Below are 25250 nucleotides of genomic sequence, written 5' to 3'. Positions count from 1 at the left end.
ATTCCTCTTCTTCCTCTTCTTCTACGTCTTATTATTCTTCTTCTTCCTATTCCTCCTTCTGCCAGCACACCATCTTTATTCTTCTTGAGCTGACCCACTCACGCCATTACCTTCACGATTTCTTCCTTCAACCTACCATTCCCGAATCTTACCTATTCTTCAAAAATATATCAAAATTTCATAATTTTCCTGGATCCTTTCGATCTATACACCTCCTGCAACCACATGTCTCTCTCCATCCTCTTCCTCATACGGTTCATTGACCCAGCAGCTTCACTCTGCGTTTACAGTTCCAAATTAACCATACACCTCCAGAATTTTACTCCAACCTTCCCTTTTTCGAATGTTACGCAATCCTTATTGAAAATTAATTAATTGATTAATTAACTTTTGCCGATACACCTCCCATAGCCACGTGCTTCTCCCATAACCACGTGATCTGTTTCCACCCTCTGCGTTGACATATCGAAATTCACCATTCACCTCACGATTTTTTCTACAACATTTGCATTACCTAATCTGATGAAAACTCTCTCAAACAATAATAATTATCTATCTATAATTCCAGCAATGTGTGTATATGTGTGTGTGTGTGTGTGTGTGTGTGTGTGTGTGTGTGTGTGTGTGTGTGTGTGTGTGTGTGTGTGTGTGTGTGTGTGTGTGTGTGTGAGAGAGAGACCGCTGTTTCTCGACAACCACTATTCCAATGTAATTGAAACGTGCCAGGTATATTGCTGGGGACCTGAGGATATGCCTTTTCAAGGTTTGATATTAATCGGACAAGTGCTTCCCAAGTTATGGCCATTTATTTACCAACCAATGACAGGACACGTTGCTGCAGCCATTTATTTAGCAACCAATGACAGGACACGTTGCTGCGTAAGCGTGGCCGATGGGGAAGAGAACCTCAGCCGCGTTCGCCATTATGGGTTTTTCTCTTCTCTTCTATTCTCTGTGTTTTTCCTTGGGAAAAGGAAAAAATACATTCGCGCTAATTGAATAATTGGCCATTAAAACTAATAATTTATCAAAACGTTGGCAGATCCAGCAGCCTCCGCATTCTTTCCCTGGACGAGGAAACAAAGAAGAAGCGCCGTTTCCTCAGCAATGTTGTTTATGAAGAGGTGCTAACAAGATAAAGGTGTGTACATGGAGACTATTTTTATTATTATTTATTTATTGAAGAAAAATTGTTCCGAAAATAATTTATCAAATAACATGCACAACTTTTTTTTTGTTTCCAATTGTCAAAACGGTGTGGCCTTTGGAAGTGTTAAGGAATTCAGCTCCACTCAACATGCATGCCAACGAAATACATCTCAATTTGGTGGTATGCTTTGCAAACTTTTTTTTTAACTATTTACAAACTAAAACAATTCGAACATGGAAAACCTAATGACACTGTACTTTCAGGTCTCCTACAAATCCTACCCTGTCGCCTCACCGTGGCATAGGAGTGGCAATGGTCAATGGCAGCGAATGTCATGGCAAGCAAAGACAGGGAGGTAAACTTGATTTTAATTTGGATTTTAATTAACTCTGTGTGTGTAAGTATCACAGCAGTTGTTACTTCAATGAAAGCGATAATTTGTGGAATGATGTGAACATTCCGTATGGGCAGGCATGACTTCCGGATGGTGATGACTTACTGTATTCTGATAATTTCTCGATTTCTTATGCGCATTTATAGATAAACACAATGCCCTAATCCAGTCTTCGTTTACGAGAGCGAAGGAACGGCCTGTGTGTTTGTTTGAAAGTTTTTTTGTTTTTTGCATGTACGGCCATGCACGTATGGGCACGCAAGAGTGAAGGAACGGCCTGTGTAGTTGTTTCTGGCAAGCGGTTTTAAAGTATATATATATGTATATATTTTATTTTTTTTTGCGCATATGGCCACGCACGTACGGGCACGTGAGAGCGAAGGAACGGCCTGTGTGGTTGTTTCTGGCACGCGGTTTGAAAGTTTTATTTTGTATGTGCGGCCACGCATGTACGGCCACACATGTACGGGCACGCACGTACGGCCATGCACGTATGGGCATGCGAGAGCGAAGGAATGGCCTGTGTAGTTGTTTCTGGCAATCGGTTTTAAAGTATATATATATATATATATATATATATATATATATATATATATATATATATATATATATATATATATATTTTTTTTTTTTTGCGCATATGGCCACGCACGTACGGGCACGTGAGAGCGAAGGAACGGCCTGTGTGGATGTTTCTGGCATGCGGTTTGAAGGTTTTTTTTTTTTTGGTTTGCACGCACGGGCAGGCACCTACGGTCACGCACCTACATGTATGCATGAGGAAAAATAAAAATAATTATAATAAAAAGGATCTCTTATAATGCTTCATCTTCCTCTTTCACACATGTGGGACTAATTACTGTATTATAATGCACTCCTCTTCTTCTATTTCCACAGACTGCTCTCAATTCGACCTTTCCTAAAAAAATGCAACTGTTACATCGTTTCTTCTCTCCATTCTCTTAATTCGCCTTTATCACATCAATCAAGAAATGCATTTCATCGCATTTCTGACCGAAAAAAAATTTAAACCCCAGTTTGCAATGAATGCTGGCTTTCCATCAATCATTCCTTTTTTTCCAACTTCAATGCCAACTCACCCCTCTCACCTCTCCCTTTCAAAGCAACCATCGCACTCTTCTCCCTCCAAGCCTCCCTCTCACCTTTCTCAAAACTTCTCCCTCACCTTTCTCCCTCAACACTCCCCACTCACCCTTCTCCCACCATTCACCTTTCTCACTCACCATTCTCAAAGTTGCCCCCCCTCTCATCTGAGCCAGTTGGCTCGGTGTGGGTACCTCTCTCAACTGTCATGGCACTTCAGCAAAAGCTTTCTGTGACTCATTGGGTCTGACTCAATCAGTCAATTTCCAGACCCGGATCTCAACCAATGGTACTCCATCTCTTCTGGATCTGATTTTGACAAATTTCCCTGACAATATCTGCTGCTCTTCCTTCGCTCCAATTGGTTCTTCTGACCACGTCATTGTTAAAGTGGACATCTCTCTGGCTGTTATCAGAGAACCACCTCACCGCCGTCAAGTCTGGCATTTCACGCAAGCCGACTGGCAGGGTCTCCAAACAGCCATCAAACATATAGACTGGTCTCCCATAGCTACTTTCTCCAACATCAACTCATCCTGGGAATATTTTCAAAAAAACTTGCTCTCCCTCATGCACAGATTTATCCCATCTCGTCTTCAGTTGTCCTACCCTTCCCATTCCCTTGGTTTATGAAGCTTGTGGCGAGGCAGTTGTCCTGAAACAACTTGCCTTTGCCTCATGGAAAGCAAACCCAACTGAGGATAATCTCAGTTCCTTCCATAAAGCTCAGAACAAGTGTGTATCTACCCTTAGGAGAGCCAGAAAACAACATCCTTCCAAGCTCAAGTCTGAACTTTCAAACCTCTGTCCTTCCTCCAAATTCTGGTGGCCCTGGTGGCATCTAATCAAATCTGTTTCTGGTGTATGTTCCCCCTCCATCCCCTCCCTTACTTCAAATGGCCGCAATGCTGTTACCACACGTGAAAAGGCTAAATGCCTAAACTCGGTGTTTGCATCGAAATCTTGTGTTCGAAACACATCGCTTTCTCTATCCACCTTACCCAGTCACACCCAACTGTCTCTGGAGTTTGTGTCCTTTTGTGCTGACAAGGTGGAGAGCATGCTGTCAAACCTCGTCTCAGATTCCACAACTGGTCCAGAGGGCATCAGCCCACGTGTCCTAAAAACCTGCTCCTCTGCGCTTGCTCACCTTCTCATTTGCTCAAGGTCGTCTGCCATCTGCTTGAAAAATTAGCAAACGTTATTGCCCTGCATAACAAGGTGCAAAAACAGATCCCTGCAACTACAGACCAATCAGCCTTCTCCCAATCATTAGCAAGGTTATGTAATCTCCCTCCAATCTCTAACATCACTTCAGACATGAAATCCTTCCTCTTCTCCAATGGCTTGATTTCCGATCATCAATTTGGTTTCAGACCAGGTCACTCTACCCTGGGTATGCTGCTTCTGCTCTCCTAACAATGAATGGAGGTCCTCAATGCCAGACATGAAATCAGACCCACATCCCTAGACATATCGCCTGCTTTTGACACGGTCTGGCACCCTGCCATGCTCACCAAACTCTTCCTATTTCTTTTCCTATTTCTTCCTCAAGACGAAACTCCTCCAAGGCCATCTTCACTCATGGCTCGCAGACTTCTTCTCCTGTCGCAGTCAACGTGTGGACCTACATGGAGTTCTTTCATTCCCTCTTCCTGTCCAGGCTGGAGTTCCTCAAGGCAGCGTTCTGGGCCCTGTTCTTTTTCTGGTTTTCATCAACGATCTCTCCGACTCTCTGGAAAATCCTCTTTATCTCTTTGCTGATGATTCAACCCTCTGTCATAACATCTTTCATCCCTCAGATCAGCAAGCAGCAGCTTCTTTGCTCACTGCAGATCTGGTTAAAATCACAAACTGGTCCAACACGTGGAACATGTCTTTCAATCTGGAAAATCTCACACTCTCAGGTTGTCTCTCAGAAAGGACCGTTTGCCAACCTCCCCCCCCCCCAATCCCCTCTCTCAACAATTCTCTGGAAGAAGTCCTTTCTTTCAAGCTTCTGGGTCTCACTACCTGCCATGACCTTTCCCGGGAAAGCCACATTTCCAACCTGGCCTCCAAAGCCAATTGCCGACTGGGAATCCTCCATCATGCAAAGTCGTTCCTCAGCCCACCTGAGCTCCTGACCACATAAAAAGCTTTCATCCACAGCCTAATGGAGTAATGCTCTCCCCTCTGGGCTGGTGCTCCTTCCTCCCCCCTTTCTCGGCTTCACGCTGTGGAAACCAAGGCATTTCAGATCATTGGCATCTCCCGCAATGAGGCTGAGTCTTTGGGACACTCACTCTCTCACCGCAGACAGGTCGATGGTATTTCTGTCTTCTACCATCTCCTCTCCGTCTCGCCCCCCCCCCTGCTGTGTCTGCGATTTGTCCCCACCATATTTTCGCAGGGCGCTCAAGGTCTGCCAATAACCCCCTTCTTGTAAAACTACCAAAATCACGAATCACTGCTCACGTTCACTCTTTCATTCCTCTTTTTTCCCGCCTTTGGAATAAACTTCCTCACTCTGTTCAATCCCATTCTTCCCTCCAGGCCTTCAAAACAGCTGGTCACCACCACCTCTTATCATCCCCCATCCAAATCCTCGATCTTCTCTACCCCCGTTAATCCACCCCAAACCCTCCTCCTTAAAATTCCCTGCTTTCCTTCCTGAAAGTCCCTGTAATGTCCATCTTGTATATCCCATGTTCCCCCCCCCATCCCTCTCCCTTCCACAGGTCTCGTAATGTCTCTGTTCCCCACTGTTTTGTCCTTCCCACTCCCGTCCCTCTTGTCTCATGCCCCCCTTGCTGTGTGGTGTTTGTTAGCTCTCATATGAGCCTCGACAAGGTCTACGAAAAAAATATAAAGAAACACAATTAATAATGGTTATTAGTAAGATAACAAGGGTGCATATAATAGGTGATGTAATAAAACAGGAATGGCACTCTTCATTGTCACGACATCGACCGATATGCCTCCGCCAAAATTATCACATCATAATACATACTTTGACCAACTTTGATTTAAATCCCTTCAGCTGTTATCAAGTATCAAATTTTTATCTGAAATGACCTCTGATCTTTGACCTTCTGATGCCAAAATCTATTCAGTTCATCTTTGCATCATCTTATATATAAAGCTGAGATTGTGTGTGTGGGTCATAAACACTGCCCTTTCTTCAGGCCATCCCTACATTTCTCTGCCCTTGCATTACAAGCACAGTCCATTAGCCAGGCCATGCCTTTCCCTTCTACTGCCCAGAAATTGCCGCCATCTTTTTCACTCCGCATTGTTCTGAGGATTCATATGTACATTTGAAGACTGAACAACACATTTTCTATCATTAAATAAAGATACCGTTTTGAGGAAACAAAGGTACATTTTGATTATAATTCAAATGAGGTAATGCATGTTTTGTTCGCAGCGATCGTGACAGCAGTCTAATTTACACAGCCCACTAAAGGTACGGTAATTCTCACAATGCAGAGGAAAGAAAACACTGGACTTTCATGAAAAAAAACTTTTGGTTTTTGCCTAACTTATCAAGGCTTACAAGCAAACTGATGGACATGGAATTCACATATGATGAGAAGTAAATAAACATTACAATTGGCTTGGTCGTGAAATACCTGTGTCCGTAATAATTATTCGGGAGGCTGGGGAAATTCCTGAGAGATATTTATGATGTACATGTATACTTTAAATCAGTTATGTACAAGTACACTTTAAATTTATGAAATGTACACGTACACTTTCATGTACTGAACACTCCACATCCATAAATGTGACTGTGGTCACCCAGATCATACGCTTCATCACATTGTTAAGGAGTATCATCTATGGAAATTTGATGAAGGATTTTGGCCAATTCACTGAACAACAGACAGTGCTGTGACTTGGCTGTCCAACTCTGACTCAGATCTGTGAGCTGTAATTTGTTAGACACAAGAAGACACCCTGTGTAATTTGCTCGCCCTTATTCTTCCCCACATCCATTATCTGTTATCTCTCCAAGTCTCCCTCTATCTTTTCCCTCAACCCTACTGTCGGTGTGCTCCCCCCCTCCCACCCCATGTTCCTGAGCCTCGACACTTTATACAAAAAACAAGGACAAATGTGTCCAAGAGCCGCGTCCTAAAGGTTTTGTCTTCACCAGAAGAAGAAGAACATGAAGAGGAAGAAGAAAAAAACCAAAAAAACAACAACTTGCGATATTTCGTCACGTGCCTTGATTGAGCCAATAGCGACACCCGTCATGGACGATTGTCATTCATGACGAGAAAATAGTGTATTTACGAAATTGCAATACATTAAATGGAATAATCTTTAAATAGTAACGTGAACTTTTCGAAACAAAAGCAAATGTCCGAATATATTTAAAAGTTCATTATAGACGCTCTCAAAAGGCTCCCTCAATGCGAGGATGTGTACAGGTGTTTAGTATTTAAGGAGATCCGGATCCTGTATATAAAAGAGCCGAGTCCGAAAGGTTTTGTCTTCACAAGAAGAAGAAGAAGAAGAAGAAGAGGAGGAAGAAGAAGAAGAAGAACGCCGCCGAGGTCCTTAAGCCTGTATCTCACTGGGCTGCGACAGCTCGCGACAAAATGCGAACGGGATTTTTCAAAATGTCTCGAAACGTTCGCGGTGGTTCTCAATTTCCTCGTGTGAGTCGCAGGACGTCGCTCTGGTGTTGCTTGAATTTTGAACATGTTCAAAAAAATTTGTGACAAATTTTCTCTCAAAATAGTCGCGGTTGTCTCGAACCGGTCTCGAACCCTTCTCAATTTAGTTTCCGTGAGTCAGAAGGTGAGACAAATGTGAGACAACTTTGTGAGGGATTGGCGACCTATGAAACTAAATTGTGACTGATTGGAGAAAAAAATGATAATCTGTCCTGGGACCCCTGAGAGTTTCGTAATTATATCTCAATTTGTTCTCAATGACGTGAGACATACGCAAATGTGAGATATTCGTGAGACATACGCAAAAATAAATTCAGTGTGATTCCAAGTGAAAATTATCGCTATTTTATCACAATTTTGTGTCTCCAACTAGTCGCGATCTGTTGCAGCCCAGTGAGATACAGGCTTTAGAGCCACGTCTCGCCTTGCAAGACGCGGCTGAAAATCAAGTATCAAATTGATCAAAGCACAGGGACACAAAAGCAGAGGGAAGAATGGGCAAAAGGAAGAATGCTGGATCGAAGTGAGGGAATAGAACTTTATATATTTTGAAAGTATTCGGAGGGAGATAGAACGAGGGTGGTTTTGGGTTTATTTGAGACAAGGGAGGAAAGGACGAAGAAAGTGTCTGAGGGTAAAGGGTTCATATTTGAGGGCTACAAAAATCTGAGCCGAGGGAAGAATGGGCAAAGGGAAGAATGCTGGATCGAAGTGAGGGAAGAGGACTTTATATATTTTGAAAGTATTCGGAGGGAGATAGAACGAGGGTGGTTTTGGGTTTATTTGAGACAAGGGAGGAAAGGATGAAGAAAGTGTCTGAGGGTAAAGGGTTCATATTTGAGGGCTACAAAAATCTGAGCCAGAACACACCATGATCAAAATAACCAAACAGGCACAAAACAAAAAGCAACAATGAGTACACAATAAGAACAAAATTGCAGACAACAACCGACAGCAACAGACCATCTGTCTCCAACAATACAGTACCAGTACAATGGCTTCTCCGCATCCAAAGAGCTGTTACAGTCAATGAAAACATCTGATGCCTTCCTTAATGTATTTGTGCAGAACAAATGCAATGATATCACTTCACAGTGTGTTATGCGTCAATGATTTCAAGTGATTGTGCAAATATTTTAAATTCTCCCTTGTCGGCACACTCAGAATTCAAATCAACATTTTAGAACTTTGTGACTTTAACATCTTCATTCTGCTGTCCTCGAGGAAAAGCAAGATTCAAATAATGGTTTTGTGACATGTCTCTTGTTCTTGTGGAAAAACCGGCGCTCGTCAAGTTATTGAACGAATGCAATTTGATATGTATAGATTTGTAAAATTATTGAACGAATACAATTTGTATGTCGAGGTTTGTAAAGTGGTTGAACTGATACAATTTCATATATAAAGGTTTGTAAAATTGTTGAACTGATACAATTTGATATATAAAGGTTTGTAAAATTGTTGAACTGATACAATTTGATATATAAAGGTTTGTATAATTGTTGAACTGATACAATTTGAAATATAAAGATCTGTAAAATTGTTGAACTGACACAATTTGAGATGTAGAGATTTGTACAGTGGTTGAAATGCTACAATTTGATATGTAAGGATTTGTAAGGTGGTTGAACTGATACAATTTGATATGTAAAGATTTGAAAAGTTGTTCAACTGATACAATTTGATATCTAAAGATTTGTAACATTGTTGAACTGATACAATTTGATATGTAAAGATTTGCAAAATTATTAAACTCACACAATTTGATATGTAAAGATTTTGTAAAGTTGTTGAGCTGATACAATTTGATATGTATAGATTTGTAAAGTGGTTGAACTGATGCAATTTCATCTGTCAAGAGTTGTAAAATGGTTGAACTGATACAATTTGATATGTCGCGATTTGTAAAGTTGTTGAACTGATACAATTTGATACATAAAGATTTGGAAAGTGATTGAACTGATACAATTTGATATGCAAAGGTTTGTAAAATTGTTGAACTGATACAATTTGATATGTAAAGATTTGTAAAGTGGTTTAACTGATACAATTTGATATGTAAGGATTTGTAAAATGGTTGAACTGATACAATTTGATATGTATAGATTTGTAATGTGGTTGAACTGATACAATTTGATATGTAAAGATTTATAAAATGGTTGAACTGATACAATTTGATTTGTAAAAGTTTGTAAAATTGTTGAACTGATACAATTTGATATGTAAAGATTTGTAAAATTGTTGAACTGATAAAATTTGAAATGTATACATTTGTAAAGTGGTTGAACTGATACAATTTGAGATGTAGAGATTTGTAAAATAGTTGAACTGATACAATTTGATATGTAAAGATTTGTAACATGGTTGAACTGATCCAATTTGAGATGTAAAGATTTGTAAAATTGTTGAACTGATTCAATTTGATATGAAAGGATTTGTTAAATTGTTGAACTGATACAATTTCATATGTGAAGATTTGTAAAATTATTGAACTGTTACCATTTGATATGGAAAGATTTGTAAAATTGTTGAACTGATACCATTTGAAATGTAAAGATTTGTAAAATTGTTAAACTGATACAATTTCATATGTAGAGATTTGTAAAATTGTTGAACTGATACAATTTGAGATGTAAAGGTTTATGAAGTTGTTGAACTGATACAATTTGAAATGTAAAGATTTGTAAAATTGTTGAACTGATACAATTTGATATGTAAAGACTTGTAAAATTGTTGAACTGATACAATTTGATGTGTATGTATTTGTAAAGTTGTTGAACTGATACATTTGGTATGTAAAGGTTTGTTAAATTATTGAACTGATTCCATTTGATATGTAAAGATTTGTAAAGTTATTGAACCGATAAAAATTGAGATGTAAAGATTTTTTGAAGTTGTTGAACTGAGACAATTTGAAATGTAAAGATTTGTAAAATTGTTGAACTGATGCAATTTGTGTGTCATTTTAAAGCTAATTAAATATGCCTTTAAAAATAGGTAATTATTTGTTGAACAATTCAAAGCTGATGTAAAATATGAGCTTTTGATACAGCGCATAAACAAAATTCAGTCACGGAATGAAAAGAAAGCAGAAAAGTATTTGTTTATTACTGCCTCTTCTCAAAAATTGCTCCCTCCACTCTGTCAGTCTTCAGACTCTCCCCAGAAACTCCAAGATGCATGCGTTCTTCCAGTAACTACCTTAAGACTTCCAAAATGTAGACAGACTGCACACCTCAACTCCTTTCTTCCTCACTTCTCCCATGTATGGAACCGCTTTCCAGAGGCCGTTATTTCTCAGTCTTTGCTTGAGGACTTCAAGCAGGCAGTGCAACACCACCTCATGTCATCCCCCATCCTGACCTATAATCTTTATTTCCCCTATTAACCCTTCCTAACCCAACCCTCTTACTTGCAAATTTCAGTGTGTTTTTCTCTCTCTCTCTCTCTCTCTCTCTCTCTCTCTCTCTCTCTCTCTCTCTCTCTCTCTCTCTCTCTCTCTCTCTCTCTCTCTCGCTCTCGCTCTCGCTCTCGCTCTCGCTCTCGCTCTCGCTCTCGCTCTCGCTCTCTCTCTCTCTCTCTCTCCGTCTGTCTCTGTCTCTCTCTCTGTCTCTGTCTCTCTCATTTGTTGTTATTATTGTGTAGCCCCGGACAGTTCTCTCGAACAAGCCCATGACACGGAGACAGCCGATCGATCTCCCAGGAGCGACCCAGAGTTCCCCCACATGCAAGATGGTGTACCACCACCTTCACTAAGTCAGGGCCATGACAAAGTTAGAGAGCGAGAAAGAGAACAGAGACAACAGGGAAAGGGCCGGTCCATGGGGACCAATTGGCACTCTGACCATGACCATGCTGCCCTGACGAATCTGGGCAGCAAGGAAGAATAGGGAAGATTTGGCCCCCAACCTGCTTTGGTGGTGGGGGGGGGGGGTACATCCACCGCAAAGAGGCATCCTCAAAAGCTGTTTTGCTGTTTGTTCCGAATTGTTGCACTGCAACCCCACTGTCAATGAGCCTCGCTGTTGCAGAAGAGAGAGAGAGAGAGAGAGAGAGAGAGAGAGAGAGAGAGAGAGAGAGAGAGAGAGAGAGAGAGAGAGAGAGAGAGAGAGAGAGAGAGAGAGAGAGAAACAAGGATAAATGTGTCCAAGAGCCGTGTCCTAAAGGTTTTGTCTTCACCAGAAGAAGAACAAGAAGAGGAAAAAGAATTAAAAAAAAAAAAAAACAACAAAAACATAAGAAAATGTGTTCCACCGATCTGCTTTTTGTGTGTGTGTCAATTTTGACTCATTTGGACAACCTTGGGGAATGGTAAAGCAGAGTAATAACTGAACGCAGTGACAAAAAAGACCGTTTGGACCATCTCTCGGGACGAAAGGTCCCGGCACTGAGGAATCCTGTGTTAACGGGTCCTCGGATGCAACAATTTCGATATATATGTATGTATATATATATCGTATATATATATATATATATATAAATATATATATATATATATATATATATATATATATATATATATATATACATATATACATATATACATACATATACATACATATATATATATATATATATATATATATATATATATATATATATATATATATATATATATATATACATATATACATACACACACATATATGTGTGAGAGAAATAGCAGAAATTCCACACTATGGGGAGGGTGCCTCATTTGCGTAAATTATGTAACAGGAAGAAATTAAATGAGTCATGGACGAAGTCAGACCAAGAAGAAGGCTTATTTGGAAAGATTGTCCAGAAGTTAAATCAATGACTCCTTTACTTTCTTCTTGATATATGTGTACAAAATATATATATATATATATATATATATATATATATATATATATATATATATATATATATATATATATATATATATATATATATATGCAGAAACATTTGATCCCAAACCCACCACCCTAACCATTAAGCCAACACCAGGCATATATATATATATATATATATATATATATATATATATATATATATATATATATATATATATATATAGATTGTTATTCAATGGTTAGGGTGGTGGCTTGGAATCCTCTGATCCTGAGTTCAAACCCCACTCCACTGTTGAATTCATACCAGGTGGGGTTGACTCTGCCTGTCATCCTTCCGAGGTCGGCAAAATGAGTACCAGCATGCTGGTATACTGTGTCGGAGTGGCGACCCGTCCAGGATTGTGTCCAATAGCCAAGGAGACTGCTTAGGCAGCACCAACGCTCTGCATGGAGTATGGTCCCGATGGATGGATGGATAGCTTGTTATGGCTGTGGAAATTCGCATTACACCATTCAGGGCCCTCAGGTGAGATATCTCCATAGGTACATGTGTAGTTAGCCCAAACCTGTTGTATAGAGGGAATTTATGTGATCCATTCGGGCTGCGATCCTCCAGTTAGTCGTTTTTCTTTCCCTATCTTTGATTTCAAACAAACAAAAACCACCAACGATGCTGGTGGGGTTTTCCTGCCATTCTTCCCCGCGCTTGGTGTGAGGGAAGGTGGAGGGGCAGCTCGCCGCCGAATGGTGGATGGACAGCGTAAGGCAGTCGGGGTGAGGGAACGCCCCTTTTCCAGAACCCTCTCGAAGGAGGGTGGAGCCGAAAACGGGGCGGAGCCCCATGCTATAAAAGTCGGACACGGGCGGGGCGCGCTTCCTCTTCCTCGTCCTCTTCCTCTTTGTCCTGGAGCTGGTCTCGTCGTTCGTCTTGGCTGGTGGTCTGGTCTGGTCTTCTGTCGGTGCGGTCCCGAGACCCCGCTTCCGCACGGAGATAGCGCCGGAAACCCCGTCCGTTTCCCCAAAACCCCGTCTGAGCTTTCAGGCAGACGATGCGAGCTACGTGTGGCACGAGCTCGGTGCACCACGCCGGAGAGAACTCGCAGACCGGGAGAGGAGTCGGGGCCAGGTGCGACCACGCCGACGGACGTGGGAGGAGGACTCGACGGCCCACAGGAAAGTCGCCACTTTTCTTGTCTTTAGGTTTGTGTAAATGACTGTGGGTGGCACCTGTCCGACAAGTAGAATTGTTTAAGTGTTGCTGTGTATGCGCGTAGTCGGTTTTAACTCTTGCTTTCACTTTATATGTGCATTTTGATTATTGTGACTGTAAATATGTGCCTTCTGTGCTGGTCTGTGTGAATTAAACGTGCTTGTGTGAACTTGTTCCCCGTTTCGCTGCGTCCTTTCCTTTGTTTGACTCTCCATCCTGCTTCACGTAAGGGGTTCGTAGTGGGTGCAACATCCCGGTAATTAATCGGAACCGTCAAGGCGGACGATAACACCGCTCGGTTATCACTGTAGCACGGAACGGACCGCTTAAGCGGTTCGTGTCCGGAGTCGGCCTGTGGCGTGGTACGATCGCCCGGTCGACCACTCAAGCAGGTACTTAGGTAGATCGAATTTGGCAAGCAACCCTATCCTGCGCGAGTGGGCAATTGGCACGATCGTGGTGAGGTTAAACCCCCACCCGTGACTAGCTCCCGGCGTTGTTCCGAGAGGGTCACGACTGAATTGTCCGTCCGGTGGGCGACGTGCCGCGATTCGAGTTACGTGGCCATTCGCACGCCGGCGGGCGCGAATTCGCAACAATATATATATATATATATATATATATATATATATATATATATATATATATATATATATATATATATATATATATATATATAAAATCTTCTTCTTCTTCTTCTTCTTTCGGCTGCTCCGGTTAGGGGTCGCCACAGCAGATAATCCGTATGATCCGCATAGTGATTTGGCACAGGTTTTACGCTGGATGCTCTTCCTGACGCAACCCTGGTCGCCTCTTACGACACAGGGATATGGTACACCTATTTTAACCAGGGTATGCACCGGCCCAGTACACTGGTACTCACTTCGCCGACCTCGGAAGGATGACAGGCTGAGTCAACCCCCTGGTGTATTAATTCAGTGGCCCAACGGGGCTTGAACTCAGGACGTTTTGGATCCCAAGCCGCTGCCCTAACCACTGCGCCAACACCAGGCTATATATCTGGGTTTGATTCCTGGTCTGGACATGTGAATATATATATATATATATATATATATATATATATATATATATATATATATATATATATATTTACAGCTCTGGGAAAAAATAAGAGACCACGACAAAAAAATTTTAATCAGCATCTCTACATGGATGGCAGCCATTCAAATCCAGTGTCTTTTGAATTCCAACACAGACACACCTCATTCTACTTAGTGAGGTACTGATTTGGTGATCGCCTGAACCAAATCTTATTTAACAAGGAAAAGTATAAAAACCACTGCTGTGGTCATCACGATCCTCTTGCAATAGGACCAGCTGGATGGCAAAAACAGTGCTAGTAGTATCTCAAAAGTAATTGGAATCAAAAAAAATAACTATTGACAATGCCAAAAGAGTTGAAAAGAAAAGTTTTGAGTGAGGAAAAGAAGGGTTCCATTCTGGCTTTACAAGCAGAGGGATACAGTGAGCAACACATTGCTTCCATCCTTAAAATTTCAAAGACCGGTTCATAAGAACAAGGTCAATTAGCACACATTGAGGACAACAAAGCTACAGACTGACAAAGGGCGAAAACGACTTTCCACTGACCGAGATGACCGCCAACTCATTCGAATGTCACTCAACAACCGTAGGATGACATCAAGTGACCTTCAAAAAGAATGGCAAACGGCAGCTGGGGTGAAGTGCATGGCGAGGACGGTTCGAAACAGGCTCCTAGGGGCAGGGCTGAAGTCGTGCAAAGCTAGAAAAAAGCCCTTCATCAATGAGAAGCAAAGAAGAGCCAGGCTGATGTTTGCAAAAGACCATAAGGTTTGGACCGTAGAGGACTGGAGTAAGGTCATCTTCTCTGATGAGTGCAATTTTCAGCTTTACCCAACACCTGGTCATCTCATGGTTAGACGGAGACCTGGAGAGGACTAAAGCCACAGTGTCTCCCACCCACTACCGGATTTATGGGTGGCTAGGTGGAGCCATGGCCCCGGGCCCCCCCACAATTTCGATGACATTTTGAAAATCCCTTGAAAATGTGCTTCTAATGTTTTTTATTGTCGGTGAATGAAGATTTTAAACTCTTTGTAAGGATATCTTTTCAAAATTGTCCATCATTGTGAGGGTCCTTTTCAAGCTTTGGCTTTTTCAAGCCGTTTCTTCCACGGTCCACAGAACGGATCCAACATGGTCAAAAATTCCTGGGGCAAGCCTTGGGCATTGGGGGCCCACATTCGGATCTTTTTTTGGATCGATCATCGATGCTTCGGATGGTTGAGCGTGACCAACTAACTACGGCACTGCCCGCCAGAGCCCAGCAAGCAGATGGAATACAGAGGTCCAGCCAGAGGAGGGGTGAAAAGATGAAAGTCGACGTGGTAAAACAAGGCCAGACCAGCACAGCACACGGCCGGCAGGGGTAGTATTGTACACACTGAAACTGCAGCTGGCTGGGAAAGCTGTCAGTACCCTGCTTACTGGCGCACACAGCACAGTAACACGGTGTGACTTTCTATGTTCCAGGTGTGTGAAACATACTTGTTGTTCGTGATTCTGGTACGTCCCACGTGCACTCTGACGATATCTCGGTTACTCGGTACCCACCAGCTGCAGAAACCACAATGAGCGGCTTCGGTGATGACAGGCACAAATCCAGGGCCCCACGGAATTATGACAGTGGTGCTCAAAAGCGGAAACGTTCCAAGGAAAAAGATGAAAGACACAAGGCCATCCTCAACAAGACCCAGAAAATCTCAGAGTTTTTCACTCCTGCACAAACAGGCGATTCATCCATGACAGAGGCTGGAACACCAACAGAGACAGAACAAGCAGATTTGGCAACGCAACCCCTGCGTAAAGATTTGCCCAACATCTCGGAAGGTTCCACCGATGAAGAACATGCATCAGATGAAGAAGCTCGAGATATACTGACTGATCGTGGACCTGGCTTTGCCAATTGCATTGGATATTGGCCTCCTGAGCGACCGTCGTCAGAGATGATCGACTACTGGGCATCACGAGATTTGGAGCCCCTGCAGAATTTGACTGGTCCCTTTGATTCATCCATACAGTTCATTGAAGGAAGGAAACGCTGCTGCTCCAAGAATCTTATTTTTACCGTAGACTACAAAACAGAGAGTCCGTGAAAAGGTCATGGCTTTGCTTCTCCACATCAACTGGAAAATTGTACTGCATCGCTTGCAAGCTCATTGGGGGTGCTACTGCCCTGGGCGGGGAAGGATTCAATGACTGGAAGCATGCCAGTCGTTCTATCGAGGTGCATGAGCGTTCGCATGTGCATTGTGCGAATATCATCCACTTGTCAGACAGAGCAACATCCACAGGTCGTATGGACACTGAACTCGTCAAACAGGTGAGTGAGATTGCGTCCTATTGGAGGGAAATGCTGAAACGAAGTGTGAGCGTGATATCGTTTCTCGCTGAGTGTGGTCTAGCGTTCCGTGGATCGGATGAAATTGTTGGGTCACGGACGAATGGTAACTACCTTGGTTAAATGTAATTACTTGTGGAATACGATCCATTTTTGGCACAGCACATTCAGAAATATGCCAACCAAGGTAGTGGCCACACCAACTACTTATCATCTACGACATGTGAAGAGTTAGTCTCCATCATCGCAAAATCTGTTCTGGATAACATCGTCGCTCATGTGAAAGAGGCAAAATACTTCTCTGTGTCAGTTGATTCTACTCCTGACATAAGCCACATCGACCAGCTCACAGTTATTCGACGATACATCGAGAACGAGGCTCCAGTGGAGCGTTTCATGACCTTTCTGAGCAACACAGGACACACTGGACTCCAGCAAGTGACGGCATTACTGGATTTTTTGAAAGCCACTGGATTGGACATCACTAAATGCCGAGGACAATCTTACGATAACGCATCTAATATGAGTGGCCGATACAATCGGATGCAGGGAATGATCAAACAGAACCCTTTTGTGGCAATTTTTGTATTTGAGAACAATATTTGTGCCATGCATGACACACTCACTGAACTTAGTGGTTCAGTCGGCCGTGGGATGCTGTAGACATGCAGCAGCATTCTTTGAATTTGTGGAACAAGTGTATGTATTTTTTGCAGCTTCCACATCGCGCTACGCAAGATTGTTTGACGCCCTGAAAGCCAAAGGTCTGCAACTACCAAAGCGCCTCAGCGACACTCGCTGGTCGGCTCATTCTGATGCAACCCGAGCTCTTGTAGACAGTGACAGCGAAATCATGGATGTCCTCGATGAAATTGCAAATGATGAACAACTGAATAGTGAAACAAGAAACGCCGCCGAGACACTTCACCAAACGATGTGCATGCTTGAGATAGGGTTCTATGCTGGTTTCTGGTCTACTGTCCTTGGTAGATTTGATCGTACGAGTAAAACCCTTCAGTCGCAAGCTCCCGATCTCAACACAGCCGTGTAGCTCCTCAAGTCACTGGCGAGCTTCGTGCAGTCATTACGCGATCAGTTTGATACATTCGTTGTTGACGGAGTGGAGCGCTCAGGTATGGAGGAATTCACTCGCGGATCACGTAGACGAAAGCATACTATCCGCCTCGCTCCCTTGGACTAGGGACACACTCTAGAAGTAGTAGAACTAGATGCCAAGGAGTCCTTTTGCATCAGTGGATACGTTGTAGTGATCGACGTACTGCAGTCGCAGTTGGAAAAGCGTACAAACACTTACAGCGAGATGAGCGACAGATTTGGATTCCTGCGTGCTCTTGTTCAACTCGAAGTGGAGAAGATTCGAGAGTCATGCTCGAAGCTCGTCGAGCTATATCGGGAAGATCTATCACCTGACCTCACACACGAAATGATTCAGTTCCAAGCCATGATGAAGGAGTCAGAGCCAGACTCGGGCCGTACTGAACTCGAGATGTACAGTTTTTACATCGAGCGAAAACTCCCCGATACTTTCCCAAATGTGGAAGTGCTGCTTCGGATTTACCTCTCACTGATGGTGTCGAACTGCTCCGGGAGCGGTCGTTTTCGAAACTCAAGCTTATCAAGAACCATCTTCGCTCCACGATGGGGCAGCAGAGACTGGTCAATCTGACCATCATTTCAACCGAATCTGATGTGCTCAATTCCATGCAGGTTGACAGTATCATATCCGAGTTCGCTGCCGCGAAGTCGCGCAGGAAGCTTGTCCATTGATTACGGCACCGTGTGTATGTTCATTGATGTGGATAACACTGCTGTAAATTTGCAGTCGCTGGAAGTCGGCTATTAATCACCATTTCGGATTTCTCTTGCCCTGAGGGTTTTTAGAAGTTCGAAGATTTTTAGTCGAAGTTCGTAGTATGATTAATGACAGTGCGTCGTTTGTTATTTTCTTATATTAGTCCATCTCTATCTCTAACTCGAGCAGCAACAGCATTTTTTGATTTGATTTCAGAATGAGCTCAGAGATAAGTCATCAACTCGTAGATGTCACCAACCATATCAATAACAATCCGTCCATCTTGTCATATTGTCAGATTTCATTGTAATTTGTGAACATATACGCCAAATCATTCCTGATCAGGATCTGCCAAATCTATAGATATAAGTTCAGTTGTTGATGAAAAAGCAGTTATAATTTAAGTTGTTGATTCATCTCCAAATTTGCCCCCCCCCCCACAATCATTGCGTCCACGGCCCCCCACATGGTAAATCCGACCCTGCTCCCACCCACTGTGAAATTTGGTGGAGGATCGGTGATGATCTGGGGGTGCTTCAGCAAGGCTGGAATCGGGTAGATTTGTCTTTGTGAAGGACTCATGAATCAAGCCACGTACAAGGTTGTCCTGGAAGCACACTTGCTTCCTTCTGCTCTGACAATGTTCCCAAACTCTGAGGATTGGTTTTTCCAGCAGGACAATGCTCCATGCCACACAGCCAGGTCAATCAAGGTGTGGATGGAGGACCATCAGATCAAGACCGTGTCATGGCCAGCCCCATGTCGAGACCTGAACTCCATTGAAAACCTCTGGAATGTGATCAAGAGGAAGATGGATGGTCACAAGCCATCAATCAAAGCCGAGCTGCTTGAATTTTTGTGCCAGGAGTGGCATAAAGTCACCCAACAGCAATGTGAAAGACTGGTGGAGAGCATGCCAAGACGCATGAAAGCTGTGATTGAAAATCAGGGTTATTCCACAAAATATTGATTTCTGAACTCTTCCTAAGTTAAAACATTAGTATTGTGTTGTTTAAAAATGAATATGAATTTGTTTTGTTTGTATTATTTGAGGTCTGAAAACACTGAATCTTTGGTGTTATTTTGGCCAGTGTCATTTTCTGCAAATAAATGCTCTAAATGAAAATACTTTTATTCGGAATTTGGAAGAAATGTTGTCAGTAGTTTATAGAATAAAACAAAAATGTTCATTTTACTCAAACACATACCGATAAATAGTAAAACCAGAAAAACTGATGATTTTGCAGTGGTCTCAACTTTTTTCCAGAGCTGTATACGTGTGTGTATATATATATATATATATATATATATATATATATATATATATATATATATATATATATATATGTAGATATATATATGAGACTATGTATATATATATGTATATCTATATATGTATATATATATATATATATATATATATATATATATATATACACATATATATATATACATACATATACATATACATATATATATATATATATATATATATATATATATATATATATATATATATATATATATATATATATTGTTACGGATTCGCGCCCGCCGGCGTGCTGACGGCCACGTAACTCGAATCGCGGCACGTCGCCCACCGGACGGACAATCCAGTCGTGACCCTCTCGGACTAACGCCGGGAACCAGTCACGGGTGGACCTTTCGGTCTCACCGCGATCGAGCCAATCAGCCCCCGCGTGGGATAGGGTTGCTCGCCAAATTCGACCTACCTAAGTACCCACGCGGAGGGTAGACCGGGCGATCGCACCTCGCCGCAGGTCGACTTCGGACACGGGCCACTTAAGCGACCCGTTCCGTACTATCGGGATTACCGAGCGGTGTTATCGTCGACCTCGACGGTTCGATTAATTATCGGGCGTATTCAGCCCACTACCAACCCTTTACGTGAAGCAAGATGAGGATTCAATGAAAGAAATGACGAAGCGAAGCGGGAAACAGTTCAACACAAAGCACATTTATTCGCGATGAACAGAAAGCGCACATATACAGCTCCACCAAAAGCACATAGAAAAGAAAAAAAACACAATGCAATTTACACAAAAAGCAAATGCGACAATGCAGATCTACTACCGATTACGCGAGCACACGGCAACACTTATACAATTTTACTTCACAGACGGCGCCGACAACACATACCCAAAACCAAGGAAAAGAATACCCTCAAGGATGAGGCGGGCCTGAGGCCGAGACCGGGTCGGGCCTACCCGTCTGGTGATGAGACGCGGAGCGGTGATGGTGCCTCAACTCCGCGGGCCTCGCGGGCAGTGTCTGGTAGGGGGTGGGAAAGGGGCCCCCTTGGTCGCACTATCTCAGCGCGGGGGGAAACAGGAGGGAGTTGCTGATGCTCGGGGTGTAGAGGATTTCTATTGTCCCGCGACGAGCGTCTCCACCTCGGCCAGGTCGCGCTGTCGGCCTCCCTGGGGTGCAGCTCCCTGCACGACGCGAGCACCCCCTCGTCTGCCCTCGCCGCCTCTCCACAGCTCCGTCCCCTTTGCTCCGACTCCAACGCACATGACGACCAGCTCCTTCTTGCCAACTCCACCGCCCGCGAAGTCTTAACTCTCTGTTCTCTCTCGACTCTACTACTCACTGGACTGACGAACACGGTCGCTTATATCAGCCCCGTGGCTTCGCCCTCTCATCTTTGACCCCCTCCCTTCGACCTTTCACCTCGCTCCCCATTGGCCCGAGAAAAAGTGGGTGTGAATGCTTTTTGATCCATAAATTTGCATATATCGATCGCCCTCCAACGCCCTGGAGGCGGGGCCAAATCGCCCCTCGCTCACCGGTTGGACGGCAAAAAGTGGGCGTGTGTCGTTTTTGAAGCACAAAATCCGTGATTTTGTACACGCTGTTCGGCACGCGCCCTGCACGAGTCCAACACCGGTACCCACAAGCGGCGCAAGAACGGTGGCGATGCGACGGTTGCGAGGTGTGACGTGAAGCGGCGCCGCGGTGGGTGGTTGATGTGGTGGTTGGTGGTGGTAATCATGGCGGTTGGTCCAAAATAAAGATAGTAAAAGAAAAACGGCTATCCTGAAGAGTCGCAGCACGCATAAATGACATGTATTCCCACTAGACAATGGGTTTGGGCCTAACTACACATGTACTTACCGAGATATCTCACCTAAGGGACCTGAATGGTGGTTTGCGAATTTGGTAACCACAACAATATATAAATATGTATGTATGTATATGTATATGTATATGTATATAACCGGGTGTAGTGGCATGCCCCTGTAATCCGGCTACTCGGAGGCTTGGGTTGGAGGATCGCTTGAGGACGGGAGCTCTGCGCTGGGCCGTGCTATGAGAGGGTGTAGGGCATCCTGGAATCATGGTGAAACCCAATCCTTATCCCTGTGTCGTAAGAGGCGACCAGGGTTGCGTCAGGAAGGGCATCCGGCGTAAAACCTGTGCCGGCGTAAAACCTGTGCCAAATCAGTATGCAGATCATAAGGGATGATTCGCTGTGGCGACCCCTAATGGGAGCAGCCGAAAGATGACCAACAACATGTATATGTATGTATGTATATATATATATATATATATATATATATATATATATATATATATATATATATATATATATATATATATATACAGTCATGCGCCGCTTAACGACGTTCCGGTGACGACGGATCGCATATACGACGGATCTGCCAGCTCTGGGAAAAAAAAATGAAAAAAAAAAATGTAACTGAAATATTCCTATCGCCGAGTGATGTAGCCTCGTATAATAATAGCACATACAATTATGTAAACTGTACAGTACATAATACCTCATAATGACAATAAACAACAGTGTGGCCCTGTTATAATGCGATCGTTGAGGTCCATAAAATGTCATTGCGAAAAAAAAACAGGATCGTGCTAAATCAGGATTCAAGGAAATCGGCTTTCAAACTGAACCAATGTTTGCACGTTTACCTTTCAGCAAGTAAATTACCTTTGAATTGAAGAATTCCACGAATAAATCGTTGTTCTTAGTCGACATTAAAACACAAATTTGTTTTTGAGTGAAGCTTTTTATGTTGTTAAAACAATCGCACTGTTCCGAAAAAAATATATATATATATATATATATATATATATATATATATATATATATATATATATATATATATATATATATATATATATATATATATATACACACATATGTATGTAATGTATATTTATGTATGGACATGTATGTATATTGTATATGTATGCATATATATATATATATATATATATATATATATATATATATATATATATATATATATATATCATATGATGTTGTGATCAATAAAAATTTAGTTCGAAAATGACAGAAATTATATAATGCATTTCCAAGAATGTGCCGTAGCACATTGCTTGAGAAGGGTACCCACTCATGATGACAATTGCACTTTCCTTGCATATTAATATGGAGGGGTTTCAAAATTGGCAACATTTTTGCATATTCTGTTTTTCTAAAATGACCAGCACCATCTTTTGGACATATCCTGGGCCTTTGACATAGTCTTGCCTCCTTTTTTGTTCAACCGAGCTCTCTGCCTATCGCATAAAAAGCCGCATTCCTTCCTGGACTTCTGACTTCCTATGCATCCAACGTGTTGCCATGAAAGGAATCCTCTCCTCCCCTCTCTTCATTGGAGGCTTGAGTTTTGTCGGCAGTGTGCTGGGCCAAGTGTTGTTCCTCATCAACAAACCACCTCTCCGATGCTGTGTAAAACCACTCTCTTCCTTTCTGCAGATGACTCAATATCACCTCATACAGTACTCCATCCCTCTGCTAGGCAAACTGCAGCTGTTTCTCTCTCTGGTAACCTGGAATTTATTATTTTATTCTTGGTCTTAACGTTTGTGTTGTTTATTGACCAAGTGAGTTGCACCTTAAAACTCCTTGGATAAGTGAGAGCTAATTTTTTTTTAAGTTAAACCGCGACAGTTAAACACGTACAGGTGAAACCTATTGGTTCGCGGGCGCCAGCAGTGACCACTATTTTCGTTGTGTCTGTGTGTCTGTCTGTCTGTTTGTGACTCTCCAGAGCATAACTCCGTGATGTTTGATGCGATCTTGATGAAACTTGGACACAAGCTAGATATCATGGTCTAGTGTCTTTTTGTATGAGGGGCATCCCACGCCCCTTGTGGGTGGAGCCACGCCCACTTGAACTTTTTTATTTATTTTTATTTTTTCTCGATTTTTTTCTTGCAATTTCATTTCCTAGAAGCTGTGCGTAATGTCCATCAGTACAAAATATAAAAAAATCCGATTTGATTTGGTCAATTTTGACGGAAGAGATAGGTTTTTACGGTAGGGCTTCCTCAAAAGCTTCCGCTAACATAATTGTACCTATCGTGGCATTGTTCAATCATGCCCGCAAACCATCGTCGCTTCCCATGTTTGTATTGTTACACTTATTTTGTAACCTTTCAAAAAAAAAAACAATTTGCTCCTGTTGAAATTTCGGGTTAATTAGGGAAAGGGTTTTGAATACTTATACAACTGAGAATTATCTGATTTTCTCTGTTAACCTGACTTGTACACCGCTCCTTTTCAATTCCATATCCAGGTGATGCATGACGTCATCGCCAGGTGCTGAAGGAAGGGCATGTATAGTTTTTACTCCGTTTCTTTTCTTGTTTGTCCGGGCGATATCTCATCCATACTTTGATCCAGTAAGCTGAAATTTGGGGACAAAAGTGAGGATGTGCTTTGGCAAAAAGAGAAGTTTATCTTTTTTGATTTATAAATTAATTGATTAATTACTTAATTATTTTCGATTTATTAGTTACTCATTTTTCTTTCTCATCTGGGCAATGTCTCAGGCACCTTTTGAGCTACGAAGCTGATATTTGGACATGACAGTGTTCAAGTGATTTGGCTATACAGGGGATTTTTGATTTACTGATTAATCAATTAATCGATTAATTATTTACTTTTTCAATTCATTAATTTTCAAAAAGTTACAGATTCGGATGAAACGGTGATGGTTTAGGTATGCTATTAGCCAATTGATTAAAAAATTGATTATTTTTTTAGTATTATTTATTTTAAATGCGCAATTAATCAATCAATTAGTGTACACCACCCCTCCCGATTCCATCTCCATGTGCTGCACAGTGGCATTGCGGAGCGCCGAAGGTGCCCTGGCAATGTCGCACACTGGGAGATATGTTATTTATTTATTTGGTAAGGGGCGGTGTACTTTAAACGTACCTCTACTTGTTCACATTTTATCTGCATTTTTTAGCTTTATCACTGAAATAGCTTGTGAAGACTTAATATATTAAGTTTGATTGAACAGGATCATAAAATAAGTTCAGATGGCCTCAAAGTGTGAAAATTTTCGAGTGGGGGGTGGTGGGTGAATACTTTTGCAGGTCATTGTACCGATCCACGAATATTCAGATGGTCCCAAATAGCAGTTTTGCATCTTCCTTTGGAGCATAATGAATCAATTCATCATCCTATGACCTATACATCATGGCACGAGTTGGATAGCCTAGATGTAGTACACCCACTTGTCTGACGTATCTCATCTGGGTTGGAATTGTGGCCCAGCTATAAGTGTCACCCTGGTGTTTTACATGCAGGACGACACATCGATGTGTGCCATGTGCCCGCGTCCATTGTAACGACCTGAAGGCAGAGGATGCATCTGTCAGCAAAGGTC

The 25250-nt window shown here is 42.3% G+C and overlaps 1 protein-coding gene across 5 annotated transcripts in view; it reads right to left on the bottom strand.

The window, feature by feature from the left end:
- The window catches only part of LOC147012574 (astrotactin-2-like), a 954475-nt gene that overhangs the window by 927376 nt on the left and 1849 nt on the right, over positions 1 to 25250 (bottom strand). The window lies entirely within an intron of this gene.

Source organism: Eptatretus burgeri, chromosome 14 (assembly GCF_056783735.1).
Source record: "Eptatretus burgeri isolate ZD-2024b chromosome 14, Ebu_testis_v1, whole genome shotgun sequence".
In the NCBI taxonomy this organism is placed as follows: Eukaryota; Metazoa; Chordata; class Myxini; order Myxiniformes; family Myxinidae; genus Eptatretus; species Eptatretus burgeri.
Note: the sequence above shows the minus strand (reverse complement) of the source record. Positions and strands in the feature narration are given on the sequence as shown.